This window comes from Grammomys surdaster, unplaced genomic scaffold (genome assembly GCF_004785775.1).
Source record: "Grammomys surdaster isolate TR1022 unplaced genomic scaffold, NIH_TR_1.0 313, whole genome shotgun sequence".
NCBI lineage: Eukaryota > Metazoa > Chordata > Mammalia > Rodentia > Muridae > Grammomys > Grammomys surdaster.
Window position 1 is genome coordinate 4375403 of NW_021604732.1, and position 15772 is coordinate 4391174.

At 41.0% G+C, this 15772-nt stretch overlaps 1 pseudogene; it reads right to left on the reverse strand.

Annotated features, from left to right (window-relative positions):
* Positions 1 to 15098: 15098 nt before the first annotated feature.
* Positions 15099 to 15772, reverse strand: LOC114629620 (annotated as a pseudogene).

Consider the following 15772-nt stretch of genomic DNA (forward strand, 5'->3'; position numbering starts at 1 on the left):
ACCACCACCACCATCACCACCCCTTGACCAGTACCAGGAGCACCACCCCCAGCAACAGCACACCACCATTTTCAGAACATATAGAGTTGCTGTCTTTATATATGTGATATATTAAATGAAAAAGGTGTGTGTATGTGTGCGTGTGCATGTGCGTGTGCGTGTGCGTGTGCGTGTGTGTGTGTGTGTGTGTGTGTGTATACGGTTGGTACAGGAATTTAACAAGAAACAAAAAGCTATTCAGCTTGGCTTTGGTCTGTCTTCTGGCCTTACCCTTCTCTACCACTTGGGTTCTGTCCCCAGGGGATGGGGTTTAGTAGCAGCTGGATACATGGGAAGAAAGGTAACTTCCCTGCTAATTCATATATCACTATATACAAGTGGGTGTATCTTTTAAACTGAAAACATTATTCTTTTAGTCTTGGGGGTATTGGTTGAGCCTCCTCTACTGCCTTCTTAAAAAATATCAGTTTTGCCAAATTCTTAAGCAGACTTTTAACATTGGCCACTGGGGAGGAAGAACAACAACAAAAACTCCACACACTGTAAATAGACGCCCCATACTTGCTTTGCCCAGTGACGAGGACTTGGCTCTAGGCACTTGTCTACCTTTAAACACAATATGTAAATGGGCTCACACAGGATGTTGTGGCAGAAACCCACTCTCTGTGCACGTTAACAGAAAAGGACTCATAGTAAAAACTGTCCACTTTCTCACATATGCTACAGGTTAAACACAGGTTGGAATTCAAAAGGAAGATTAAAGATTAAAATGGCAGGATCAGAAGCACTGAGGAAAACTGGTAAGAGGCTGTAGCTGGCATGAGGTGCCCACACCAGACAGATAAGAGGAGAATCAGTGCTCCAGGCCAATGATAGCAGGCTGGCATCGCCACTCCCGGAAGTCCTAGAGACACCTATGCAAGGCACTATTGGCCTTTCACATGCCTTTGCCTCTAAGGCAGCTAGTTGCAACAGACTTAATTATATGAATGAAAGGCTTCCACAAAGCTTACACATAGGAGCTTACCCCAGATGACTCTCTAGGCAAAAAGCTAAAGAAACCAACAAAGCCACCAGCTGTATCTTGGTGGTTGTGACAGATACCTGTCAGTAAAGATACAAGTTGTCCCTGTGTTAGAACACACAGAACTTAGTGTAATTAATAGCACTTGATCTACACACTAATGAATGCCAGATGATAGCTGTGTTAGTCAGGGTTCTCTAGAGTCACAGAACTTATAGAACGTTTCTCTATATTGAGGGAATTTATTGTCATGGCTTACAGTCTGTAGTCCAACCCAACAATGGACAGCTGTGAATGAGAAGTTTGAAAATCTAGTAGTTCCTCAGTCCCATGAGTCTAGCTGTTAATTCTGGTCTCCTGTAGAAATAGGTTCCAACAGATGTGCCTTATGGAACTTATGGACAGCATTTAGAGTTTCAAAAAATGCAGTAGCTTTGTTGCCGTCAGAAAACCACAGTTTAAGCCAGGTGGTGGTGGTGGTGTATGCCTTTAATCCCAGTACTCAGGAGGCAGAGGCACGGGGATCTCTGAGTTCAAGGCCAGCCTGGTATACAGAGTTTGTTCCAGAACTCCATAGAGAAACCCTGTCTCAAAAATGCAAAAGAAAAATGAAAAACCCAGTTTGAAAGTGAAATCCTGGAATATTTTCAAAACCTCAAAGTTATCACTAAACCAAATCAATAAAACAAAATGATCACACTGTACTTCGTTTCAAATGATTAACAATGGCAAGAGAAGATGATCCCAAAATAGATAAAAGTATTTGTATATGCATAAGAAGAACTGGCATCTTCAGAATACAAGCCAAAGGTATTCTAGAAAAAACATTTGGTTCAGATTCATTTACATACAGACATCGAGAGTCGAGAGTTTCACTGGCTGAGAAAAAACTTCAACCACTCAAGAAAATAAAATTCATACTTGAGAAAAATGATTATGGAGAACTTAAATTATATCTTGTTAGAAATGTCTTTATGCCTGTCAAATTCCAAAAGAACATTTGGAAGTATCTCAAGAGAGATACTTGAATTCCAAGCAGGAGGAAGATGAAATATTAGATAGAATGTCAGAATACATTAGAAGGAAATAATAATAATAATAATAATACCCCCATGTTCTTTTCTCCAGAAATGAACCCACCGAAGGCTGGATCTAGGATGGTTTAAGGATCCCACACTGCATTTGGTAGAGATCAGACTCTTCTGTCAGGACAACTGTATTCTGACCCTTCATGGTGGCAAGACAGGGCTTCTCCTGGGGCTCCTGGAACTTCCAGGCATCAGGACCTTGTTTTGAGAACATTAAAAGACACACTTCTTCAGAATGGAGGTCAGCAGGAGTGATGTCACTGGGGATCCTTGGCATCGAATTATAACGGAGTCAGTCCTCCTACTGGAAGAGAAAGCAGCTTCCCTCCCAGGCACAGTTTCCTGCTAGAGATTAGATATTACTGATCTGTCTTGGAGAAAGTTCCAGACAGAAGCCCTCCTGTCACAGCTTAACAAGCCATTATAGACCATCCCCAAACTCCTTTCCACATACACCTTGTGCAGGTACTAGACTTTATCTTTGGTTCCCACAATTTGAAAAGAGAAGCTGTGCACCTTCAAGGCTGATCCAGCCATTAGTGGGCCCATTTCTGGAGACCAGACACACTTTTTATTTCCTTCTAATGTTATTATGACATTGTGTCTTAATTTTATTGTCACTAAGTGATCACTCTATGCTTGAAATGGAGTGTAGACAGAATAGAAATTCTTAAGATACTGCTTTGTAACAGTCAATTACATAAATGTAAATTGTTACCATTTCAGTCCACTTTGAGGTAGGACAATTACAATACTTTTTTATTATCGCTATCAAAAACAACAAAGCAACTTGACGTATTCATTAAAATCATCTAGAAATACAACAAGAATTTTTACCTCCCTAATTAAGCATCGATATTTCCTCCTGGCTTCATGGCTTCTTTCTAAGAGATCAGGCAAGGGCTGGGATGGAAATGCAGCAGGGTGCATTGTAGTTACAGACTTCAGGGAAGGGTTTCACAGATACACAGTTTGCAAGTGAGGGGTTTTATGTATCAGAAAATTGATTTCATTTTATTTAATTTCTAAATGAAAGCTAGTATTTTGATGCTACTGCTCAACAAGACTCTTCTGTTGTATCGATTCAGAAAACGGCAGGAAGTTTTACCTTGTGAATAGCTTTAGTCATTTCTCATCTCCAGCTTTGTGGAATAGTGATTTGATTACACAGCCGCTCAAATGGGAGATCAATAGGACTAAAAGTTTTACGAGAGTGTTCAGAGATTAACCTAAAAGGAAATTTAATTTTCTCTAGTCCCTAGATCGTATAAAAATGGTATTTCAACTGTTGGCATTTATCAAGGCCACGGGACCAAGAACAGCAGTTATGAATTGTATTACAAGCAGTTTGTAACACATGCAGAGATTTAAAGTTAAAAGTCCGTTTCTGCATACTGGGGACTGAAATTACTTGCACTAAAGAACAATGGGGCTGGAGGGGTTGCTCAGTGGTTAACAGTGTGTACTGTGGGCTAGAGAGATGGTTAAGAGCACTGACTGCTCTTGCAGAGATCCTGAGTTCAATTCCCAGCAACCACATGATGGCTCACAATCATCTTTAATGGGATCTGATGCCCTCTTCTGGTGTGTCTGAAGACAGCTACAGTGTACTCATATACATAAAATAAATAAATAAATAAATAAATAAACAAATATTTTTTTTAAAAGTATGTACCGTTCTTGCAGAAGACCTGAATTCAGTTCCCAGCACCTATAGTAGGAGGCTCACCACTGCATGTGATTCTGGCTGGCCTGTAAGAACACCTGCACACACACTGCAGACACACAGACATATACACATAAGTAAAAAATAAATAAATAAAAATTTTAAAGAAAGATATATCTATCTATCTAAATAAAATTTCATTTTAACATTTGTCTTAAGGCATTTTTTTATTCTCTATGATTTAAAAGAGGCAATTGAAGGAAAATATATATTTTAATTTTTCTTCTGCCTAGCATGCTACACCCTTTAGGGATGCGAGTTTTCTCTTAGGCAGCACAGTCTTACACGTATTAAAGGCAAAAATATACCTTGGAAATAAGAAAGCCTATAATCATGAGGTGTCTTCCTGGGGTTGCACCTGATGATGACAGGTAAGACTGGCGAATCACTACTGTGGACAACTGGAAAAAGCAGTAACAAATTCCTTCATACCCTCTCAAAGACGCATAGATGATTCTAGACTTACAATGGCTTTATTTATCACTAAGCCCGCGGTAATTCAAAAGTGCATTTTACACACACTGGGCAACCCAGCTTAGCTTCACAGGCAGCTGCAGGGAATGTTTTCCCTCCTGGTGGCATGGCTGACCTCCAGCTTTGGCTGGTTCTGCATCACAAAACCTCCTTTCTCGAGACCTGGAGGAAAAATAGAAGCCAGCAAGATGGCCTTAGCAGTAGATAAAAGCACTTGCTGCCTAAACCTGGCCACCTGAGCTCGGATCTCTGGGAGCCATGTAAAAGCGAAAAGGGTGCACTGCCTCCTGAGACCTCCCCTCCAAGTCCACAGGGGGCACCGCCCACCACACTCACACATGCGCACCATATGCCCACCCCTCCACTCACGATAACGACACATTTAAGTTTTTCTCTTAAAATTGGAAAGGTATAAGTCAAACTATTGCTAATTGGGAGATTTCACTTCCTCCTTAAGAGAAGGAGTCTGTCTTAGGGTGACACCATGACCACAGCAACTTTTATAAAGGAAAGCATTTAATTGGGGTTGGCTTCCAGTTCAGAGGTTTAGTCCATTGTCTTCATGGCAGGAAGCATGGCAGCAGACAGCCAGACATAGTGCTAGCGAGGTAGTTGGGAGTTGTATGTCATGTCTACAGGTAGCAGAAAGAAACAGTGAGTTTGAGCTTCTGAAACCAAGCCCACACCTCTTTCAACAAGGCCACACCTCCTCCACAAGGCCACACCCACTCCAACAAGGCCACACCTACTCCAACAAGGCCTTACCTCCTAACATTGCCCCATCCTGTGTCTATGGGGATCATATTCATTCAGACCACCAAAAGTCTTTGTGTAGTTTCTGGCAACTACTACAGTTTGTGCCACTTTGCATGCCAACCAAAGCTGAGTAAAACGTTTCAGTCTGAACACACAGGCACCGTGTTAGTTACTTTTCTGTTACTGGGACAAAGGACCTAACAAAAAGTACTTAAGGAAGCGAGGATTTATTTCTGCTCACGGTAGAGGAAACAGTCCATTATTGCAGGGAAGACCCTGAGGGCTGGGGTGTGAGCCAGCCAGTCGCACTACATCTGTAGCCAGGAAGAGTCGTTTAACTGAGGTGAGAAGACCAAATATTAATGTGGGTGGCACCATTCTACAGGCTGAGGTCCCAGACTGGATGCAGATGTAAAAAGGAAGAAGCAGACCGAGTGCCAACGTTCATCGCTCTCTCTGCTTCCTGGTTGCAGATGCAATGAGACCCGCTGCCTCACACTCTGCTTACCTCAGCTAAAGCCCATGGAGGGATACTACCTGTTCAGGGCATGTCTTCCCTCCTCAGCTAAGCCTGTCTGGAAAAGTCCACCCAGGCTCTCTCTCAGGATACATCTAGGAGATTCCAAGTCCAGTCCGGCTGACAAGGAACATTAAGCAGCAACCAAACTCCTTATTAAGGGATTTTTTTAGAAGACAAAAATCGTATTTATAACCAATGACAAAAAATATACTAATTCCTTTACAAATGAAATATGATTTTTGATATTAGTTTTCTGAGAGTTTGGAGTGCTCGAATCTATCCTTTTGTGTAGCATAATTTAATTTTTTTTCCAGAAGTAATGGTATGAGTTTTATTTCTTTAGAGATTTATTTTTAATAGTTTTAAGTGTGTGTGTGTGTGTGATGCATGTGTGCATGTAAGTGTAGGTGCCTGTGAAGGCTAGAGGTGTCTGATCCTGGAGATGAAATTAGGCTGTTTTAAACCACAAGACATGGGTGCTGGGAACCAAGCTTGGGTTCTCTGTAAGAGCAGTATACAGTCTTAACTGCTGGGCCATCTCTCTAGCTCCCAACGAGTTATTTTGATTCATATATAACTTGCAGAAATTAAGGAAATGCAAAATAATCATAATGGAGGAAAAATATATATATTTACACACACACACACACACACACACACGAAAAAGTGAATGGGAGGAGGACTAAGTATTTAGGGTGTTTTATAGAGCTATGCTGTTCAGAACAGTAGCCACCAGACATAAGTGCTATGGAGAACTTGAAATACGGCCAATATGATCTAAAACTAAGCTTTGGGTGTGATGCGCACATCAGAGTCCTGACTAGTAAGAAGAAAAGTACTTGGACTCTCTCTCCTCTCGTTAGCAGTCATCTTTACTGCTTCGTTCCCAGGTGCAGGGATGCCTCATGCTTTGAGCACATTGGAAGCAGGCTCTTGGCAAGACCGAAATGAATGTGAACACTGCCAGGAAGGACATTAAGCAAGGTCTAAGAAGAACGAAATGATCAATAATTCAAATCTTTTGTCTTCAAGAAGGAACAAAGAGCAGATACTGGGGAAACCTACACATTAAGCGACTCCCCATTCTCCAACTTGGCTGTGATTGAAATTTCCCTGGGTCTATGCAGTGTCACATAATTACTAGAAATTATCCTGTCTGGAAGAATGAAAAAAAAAAAAAAGAATGTCATTACACTTGAGCATGCTTAATTTCCCTTTCATGCACTTATCTGAAAGGTAATCTATAGAATTTTATTCAATTACCGGTAGGTATAGAGGGGTACTTTATAAATCATTGTATAATAGACACATTATAAAAGACATTATTTGAGTAGAAGGTTTTGTGGGTGGGATGATGTCCCTATTGCTCCACTGGGGTTCTTGCTTGGCTACTGGAGAAAGCCTCTTCAGGTTCCATATCCTTAATGCTGTGAGTCACAGCTAAGGTCACCCTCTATTGATTCTTGGGTGCCCCCCTTATCCCAGGTCTATGTCTTGTCTGGAGATGCCCCCTATTTCCCCACCAGTTACAGATTTCCATTCATTCTCATGGCCATCTCTCCTGTCCTTCTTCACACCTGATCCTGAAACCCCCCTTCTGGTTCCCTTTTCTGCTCATTTCTCTCCTTCCATCTGTCTCTTATGTCTACTTTATTCCCTCTTCTAAGTGAGATTCAAGGGAATGGGATGAGGCAGAGACTGAGGGAGTTGTCAACCAATAACTGGCCCAAGATGAGACTCACTCCATAGGCAAGCACCAATCCCTGACACTCTTAATGATACTCTGTTATGCTTGCAGACAGGAGTCTAGCACAGTTGTCCTCTGAGAGGCTCCGCCCAGCAGCTGACTCAGACAGGTACAGATGCATACAGCCAAACAGTGGATGGAGCTTGAGGACCCTTATGGAAGAATAGGAGGAAGGATTGTGTGCCCTGAAGGGGACAGGAACTCCACAAGAACTCCACAGGAAGACCAACAGACTCACCTGGACCCTTGGGACTCTCAGAGACTGAACTAGCAGCCAAAGAAAATAAACAGGGTGAACCTAGGCCTCCCTGCACATTTATAGTAGATTGCAACTTGGTCTTTATATAGGCCCCAAACAACTGGAGTGGGGGCTGTCTCAAAAGCTCTTGCTTGTGCATGGAATATGTTCTTCTAGCTGGGCTGCCTTGTATGGCTTCAGTGGGAGAGGATGTGCCTAGACTTGAAGAGACTTTATGTACCAGGGTGAGGGGATACCCAGGGGGTTCTTGCCCTCTCCGATGAGAAGGGGATGGGGGAATGAGGAGAAGAGTTGTAGGAGGGGGTGAGTGGGAAGGGGACAGTGAGCGAGATGTAAAGTGAATAAGTTAAAAAAATAAAACAGACAGTATTCACCGAACAGTCACCAACATACCAGGAGATTAGTCTGTGAGATAAATACTATTATGTCAATTTTAATGATTTGAAAACTAAAGGAAATAGCTGAAGTAATATGTCCAAAGGAATATCCCTGAGGAGTAGGAGTAGGGGTGCTGTGGCATGGAAGACAAATGATTCTGTAGTATTTCTCTATTCTTCTGTCACATTTGAAACAAAGCTTCAGATATGCAAATGTCTTGGTTTTACTTTATGCCCATGCAGAAACTTGGGACAAGCTGACCATTTATCTTGTAGGCTACTCACTCCAGGGGGAAATTCAGTCTATTCAAGTCCTAGGAGAAAAAACATCAAGGGTCAGTTTGTTGGTATCTGAAAAGGCGCATCTGAAGGAGCTATAGAGTACTCAGACCAAGAAACAGAAACAAGCCTCATGTGATTGTGAGGGTGGTGTCCCTATCAACTTCTACGTGTCTCTATGACAGGGCAGAAGAACCCCTGTGAGGATGTGCTCTGTAGCAGAGGGCTTATCACCCAAGCACGGGAACATGATTGATACCCCTAGAACCCGTGTAAAAAAGTGGTTTGTGGCAGCACAGGCTTTTAATCTTCCTGCTGGGGAGGTAGATTTCTGGGGCTCATTGGTGAACTAGCCTAGTATAAATAGCAAGCTACAGGCCAATGAAAGACTCTGTCCCTGAACAGAAGTTGACATGGGTATGGGCTGTACCTGAGGAACAGTAACACCCAAGGTTAGCCTCTGGCCTGTGACATGGACAGACATAAATGTTTAACCATACCTGCATAGACATGTGTACCTGTCCATGTGTGTGCTTGTGTGTGCGTGCGTGTGTGTGTGTGTGTGTGTGTGTGTCTTTGTAACTGCCACAGTGGCCCAGAATCAAGAAAAGAAGGACTTCTACAATACTGAGCTCTCCACAGCAGAGTTAGGATGCTAGGACATTCCTTTTTGAGACTTCATTGTTGGTTTTATTCAATTGTCTATTTTATTATTTTATGTACTTTGTCTGTACATACATATGCATGCGCGCCATATTAATTCCTGTTACCCACAGAGACCAGGAAAGGGTGTTGGATTCCCTGGAACTGGAGTTACAAATGGTTATGAGCCACTTGTGGGTGCTGGGAATCGAACCCTGGTTCTGTGGAATATCAGCCCATGCTATTAACTACAGAACCATTTCTCCAGTCTCTCATTTCTGGTTTTAAATAACAGAAACCTAACCAGGCTAGTTTGAGTGCAAAGGTGTGCCTGGAAGGTGCAGAGAGGCGCTAGAAGACAGAGCATTTACCTCAGGGTGTTAGTCCACCGTTATCCAGATGCACCAGTGTTATTTGGCTATTGCCTACTGAAGGACATTTTGTTTCCTTTCAAATTGTATAATAAAGCTAATATATATAATATATATTACATATTATCATAATATATATATACACACACATGTACACTTGTGATGAGATCTGGGCATGTGCACCTCTTTTGTTAGCTCTGTGTCTCATATGGACAGATCAAGTTAGGGCAAAATAGAGGATCCCCAGGTAAGGTTGGGCTTAGAGGGGGCCTAAGGCTTAGGTGGACATAGAGAACTGGGACGTGTTTCCTGGTCCAACCTTGGAGTGTGAGGGTAGGAATGGGTGGCGGGAAGGGTTTGTGGAAGGAGGACCAGGCAGACTCAGGAGAAGGATGTGCAAGATCTGGCTAGGTGAAGAGATTGGGTTTGCATGGGGTTGGGGGTGGCGCATATGAGTCCTATAAATACTATAAATATTCATGGCGCAGGTTCTTGTAGAGACAAGTTTTTAACTCCACTGGATAAATACTAATTAGATGATTACATCATATAGCAAGAATAGATTTAGCTTTGTATGAATCACATTCATTTCTATGTTAATCAGAAACTGAAATATTTTAGACACATTGGATTAAATAAAATATCTTATTAATCTCTTCTGGTACTATATACTCAGGTTTGGCCACTAGAAAACTTAAAATTATACAATTTTGACAGTATATACAACAGAATCTACTATTTTGCTGGAAGAATGCTGTTTTAAAATGAAACTACTGGAGTTTATAAATAATCCTCCACAGACTTAAGGTGTTAACCTTAAGAACTTAAAATATGATATCATGGCTTCCTTATCTGCTTGGGGTTGTAATGTTAATATTCAACCTGAATGAGAATCATTTATTACTGCGTATATTGATCTTGGCAAGTGTCAGATAATCACTGACTTACAAGTGAGATAACCAGTGGAATAACCAAAGAGTGAATTCATTCTTAGCACAGATTTGGAAGTGGGATATTTATTGATTGGTTTCTATTGTCATCTTGACACAAACTAGAGCCTCCTGGGAAGAAGGACTCTCCATTTAGGAACTTCCTACACCAGATCAGCCTGTGGATATATCTATGAGGTATTTTCTTGATTGCTAATTGCCATATGAGGGGCTAGCCTACTGTGGGTGGTACCATCCCTATGCAGGTAGGCATGCACTACATAAGAAAAGTAGCTGGGAATGAACTACTGAGCTAGGGGGTAAGGCAGTAAGCAGCATTCTTCCATGGTACCTGCCTTGATTTCCCTCAGTGATGGATTGTGATCTAGAAACGTAAGCCAAGCAAAACTTTTCTTCCCTAAGATGCTTTCAGTCACGTTGTTTTATCATAGCATCAGAAAGCAAACGAAAACAGGCTATAGCTAAGAAAAATCAAAGGACTGCCACAACAGTTTATTGCTCCCTCCTCTTTCTCCACCCTCTTCAGTGAAAATCAAACAAGTTGCTAGTTAATGCTTGGAGTTTCCTTTCTCTTCTTCACCCCTATCACTACAGAGAAAAACATGGAGGGAACAGTAATAGATATCATTTTGCTTTGCAAAATCAATAATTTGGGTTGATTTGTACCTTATGGTGTTGATGAGGTGTGGATCCCCAAGAAATAGAGGCTGTTTATTGAGTATGTTCTTGGAAGGGACTTGGGAATGAGTTCTCTCCCTAACTTTCTGTTAGTCTAATGATACAGACACTTGTTCCTAAACATGATCTCACCCTTGTCACAGGATGCTGCAGCTAAAGAGGCCTCTTAATACACCTGAGCTACTACGGGCACCATGCCATTCAATCTCATACACAAAATAAGCACCCTTTCTTCAGAATTTTCCATGTTTTGGGTATTCTGTTGTAGTTGTTAAAAACTAACATACCGTTGACAAAGGAAGGACGGTGACACCTGTGTGGCTACTGAATGGTCTTAGCGCATCCTTTCTCAGCACTCTTGAGGAAGCAGAAACTAAACCAAGTCAAACTTAGAGGAAATAAATTCTTATTTTAAAGAGACTGCTCTTGGTGGTGGTCTCAAACCCCAAACAGACCACTGAATATAGAGTCTACCTGTCACTTTTCTTTGGGAACAATTAAAAAACATTGTACTACCCATAAAATCATTGTACAAATTGAGTAAAGGGGCTGGAGAGGTGACTTGGAGATTAAGAGCACTTGCTACTCTTGCAGGAGACACAGTACCCAGCACCCACATAGAGTGGTTCAAAACCACCATAACTGTGTTTCCAGGGACTCTGACACACTCTTCTGGCCTGCACAGGTACCTGCACATATGTGGTGTACATACAGATAAATGGGCATGCACACATATGCATAAATATTTTTAAAAAAGCAAATGAAATATTACATCTATGATATTGGGGGCTTATGAATATTAATGAGTAATATTATGAGGGAGTTACCTCATAAGCATTATAGACTTGACTCACCATGTCAAAAAGAGAGTAACTATAAGCCATGTCAAGATTAGAATTATTAAAATGTAATCAAATTTGGAGGAAGCAATTCGAAGAAGAAATTAATGTGGGTAACTTTGCTAATTTAAAATGTGAAACACTTCAGGATTTGAGAACCCATGAATAATTCGGCACTCTTGAATGCTTCTTATGTATCCATGTAACGCTGATGCCTGAAAATACATTTTCAAGAGGCAGAACTTAAAATTTATGTAAATCCAAAGAGCTGCGATTTGGAGAAAGAAAATTAATTATTTACTTGTGGATAAAATGTGATAATCATTATAGAACAGGTGAATGAGTAGCAGATTATTTATAAGGCAATGGTAAGAAAAAAAAGCAATATTGGTACCTATTAGGAAAAGAATCGACTAGCTGCGTAGTGGCTATTTAGCTTGCAAAGAAACCCCCATCCCTGAGAGCCATCGGTTCTCACAGAGAAATAATTGGTTCAGAAAGGGACACGTGATTAGTTAGGTCAATAAGATTTAAGGCTTTGAAGCTAAGCACTACAGAGACGTGGAGCCCGAGGCAGATTGACAGCAGGATCCTAAGGATGAGACCTGTGGTTTTATTGTTGAGGGCCTTAAAGTCGCCTTGGTTCCTCCTTCAACAACGCTCACCTACTGTCTGTGGCACTGTGCCATGGCAATCTCTCTATGCTCTTCACCCACTCCTTTTAGGTTCAAGGTAACCTGATTTGGTTTCTGAGGTTAGAACCAGAAATAACATCTATAACTCCTGGCTCTCAATCCAAGTGCTCAGCATTATGGGAAGTCTTTCTTCTCTTTCACCTGTGCCATCACAGTAGTTGCTACTGGTTGAGGGCTATCTTGGACCTAAGACAGAAAGATATATCAATAGGAAAAGTCAAATTGGATTCAGTGAGCTCTGGCTGACTGGTTATGAAAAGTAGGGAGAAAAAAAGCAGGACATGCTGGCATACCCCTTTAATTTTAGCACAAAGGTGGCTGAGGCAGGGGGATCTCTAGCTGGAAGCAGAACCTGGTCTCAACAACAAAAACCATGGGAAGTGCACATGGGGTCCAAGCATACTCTGAAGAGGGTCAGACAGGGCAAGGAGGTCAACTTGACCATCCTTCTTGGCAACAGCATGATTCTAAGACATTGGAAAAAAGAGTAGAATGCTGTATTAGTCAACGTGTGTGCATCAAACGGTGCCACTAACTTTGAATAGAGAAGAATTTACAAAACACCAGAGTATTCTGACACCATTGGAAGTGTGCCAGAAGGGACTAGCAAAAAAGTGAATAAAGCGAAAGGTTTTTTGTTTTTTGTTTTTGTTTTGTTTTGTTTTGTTTCTAGGAAAACTCACAGGAGTTGGGTTTCCCTCCCCCTTTATGAGGGGAGGATAATTTTCTGTTTGAGATAGGCTCTCGTATAACTTACTAAGAGGCAGAGGCTGACTTTGAACCCTTGGCCCTCCCGTCCTGCTTCTGAGTGCTAGGATCATAGGCACATGTCACCACACAGAGTGCAGAGCTCTCTTTTATTTAAAGAATATAAATAATAAAATGTCACTTGAGCTGGAGAGATGGTTCAGCTGTTAAAGGCTAGGCTCACAGCCAAAACGTCAAAAAAAAAAAAAGCTCCCCCCGCAAAAAAAAAAAACTCTAAAATCCTACTACTAAAACATTAACAAAATATCAAGATAAGTGTTACCACATTGATGTTATCAATAAAATTCTAAATGCTAAATTCTCTGTGAAGCTTGTCGATATGCAGTTTATTTCAATATGGAATTTACTTCCATACTAAATGACTCTTCTCTCTATTTTTCTGTTTAGCAATTGGAAGTTTGAAGGAAGTGTCATCAAAAGCTAGCCCATGGTCATAGGCTGTTGTTTGAGAACTACTTGAACTGGCTCTGAAAGATATGACCTTAAAATAAAATCTTTTTGCTCCTCAGTGAGTTCGGTTTAACAAACAGGGTAGTTGGGGTCAGGGGAAATTGATTTTTTTTTCAAGGTCAGGAGGATAATTTTAGACAAAACTTCTTCTAGATATTTCATGTTCCTTGGAAATAAACACATGGGTAAAGACACATCTCTTGTAGATTAGATGGGTAATGGAGAGAGCAGTAGATAGCTTATCCATCCCTCCGGCTGACTGGTGATCAAACTTGTTTGTCATGTTGTGAACGCTTAGACTAGAAGTGTCTAGACATTTCATCAATATTTACTGAAGCATGAGAGACATTAATTTGTCCACTGATGAGTCACTGATGATAGAAAATGCAGATAAATGAAATTGTCTCATAGTGGGAGATACCGCCACATCATAACAATTTGTTGTTGATTAGGCACCAATATATTATGCTAAAATTCATCTCAGTTTTATTAGCCTAGAATTAGTGTGTAGGGATATCAAAAATGATGACTCCCAGGAGTAGGAACACACAATCTCCTGGGCACATGGTTTCACATGTAAGTAAAACCACATCTTTCTGTCTCCACTAATACACTGCATGGGAAACAGTGTAGCAGCCTATCAAAAGAGAGGCCCATGTTGCATCTAGATGCCAACCACAGGGAAAGCTCTATTCTTCCCCACTGTTATATGCCAAAGTTTTTATTTGTGTCAAATTACAGAGTAGCATAAACAAGTGCCAGGTTATGATTTTAGTATTGTAATATAATGCAAAGTTAGGAAAATTCCTAGAGTATCCAACATTCTCCATGGCTCAATGTACACTGAGAAGTATATTTGAAATAATTTGGCATGATAAACACTTTTGTATCTTATTTGACCAATCACCAGGTGTGTACATATATGTGTAACTTATCAATGTGTGCACATACACACACCTCTAAATTAAATATATTTATATAAAAGGCCAAAGATTGATGTGTTATGCTTAATCCCTTGTTAAAAAAAATCTTATATTAAATTGTCCATGCATTTAAAGCACAAATATAAAAACTTGGCCAATTTACCAAATATAAATGAATTCACAAAGGAATTGAAAAGGAAATCAAACATTCTATTGAAATGGTATATTCCTGTTTGACATTTAAGAAGCACCAACACACTGGAAATTAACATATTTTTTATACATTTTGGAGAGTCTGAAGACTGTAGGAGCAGTTCTGGATCCACCAACCTAAGAATGGAGTTATAGTGGGAAAAGATGGCAGATAGTTTCCTCCTTTCTCACCGTGGGAGCTATAGGGAAGCAGTCACAACAGTCTGTGCTTCCCTGCCTGAGTTTTCTATTCTTTCATCACTAGAGGCCTGGCTTCTCAAGGAAAGATACAGCCAGTTTATCTCTGATGTTTGCTGCATAGGGCACAGCACAGATGCATTCATTCAGCCAGGGGCTTGTCAGAGCACATCTGAGAGAGGAAACCCTCCAACAGACTCATCTCCTGCTTCACCTGTGTCAACTTCTTTCTGTTCTTATGACAGCAGAAGCAATGAGTTTTCTATAGCTGTAGTCTGTCTCTCTCATGGGTAGTGATCATGATTCCCTGCCTCTCTGAGTTCACCTTTGGGAGAGCTTGTGTCTTTCTATCTCTTTAATGCCCGTCATCTCAAACTCTTGACCTCTCTAGCAAAAGTGGCAGCTTCCATTTCATTTTCAAAAAGGTTATGCACATAAGACATAGCTTTCATCAGGGATTCCATGAAGGACCTGGTACAACAAATTTAGAGTGGAGAGCGTGTTGTTTTTGTAAGCACGTTGAGCCACCTCCAACACTGTCTTTGGGAAGACTACAAGATAAAAAAAGCCAGCCATATACTAAATTCCTGCTTTTCCTTCCAAAGCTCCTTTTCTCCAAATCCACATGCTTTTCATTTTGATAACAATTCAGAAGCAGCAAGATTGGCTATGAAGGACCTGTTGCCCTCAGGCGACTTCTGCAGCACAAGTTCCTGTTGGCTGATCCTTCTCCTAGTTTGGAGCATCCACTTGGGCCCTGGCAGCTGTTCTCTTGAGGATTTCTATGAATGTATCTGTGGTGGTTTGACTAGACAT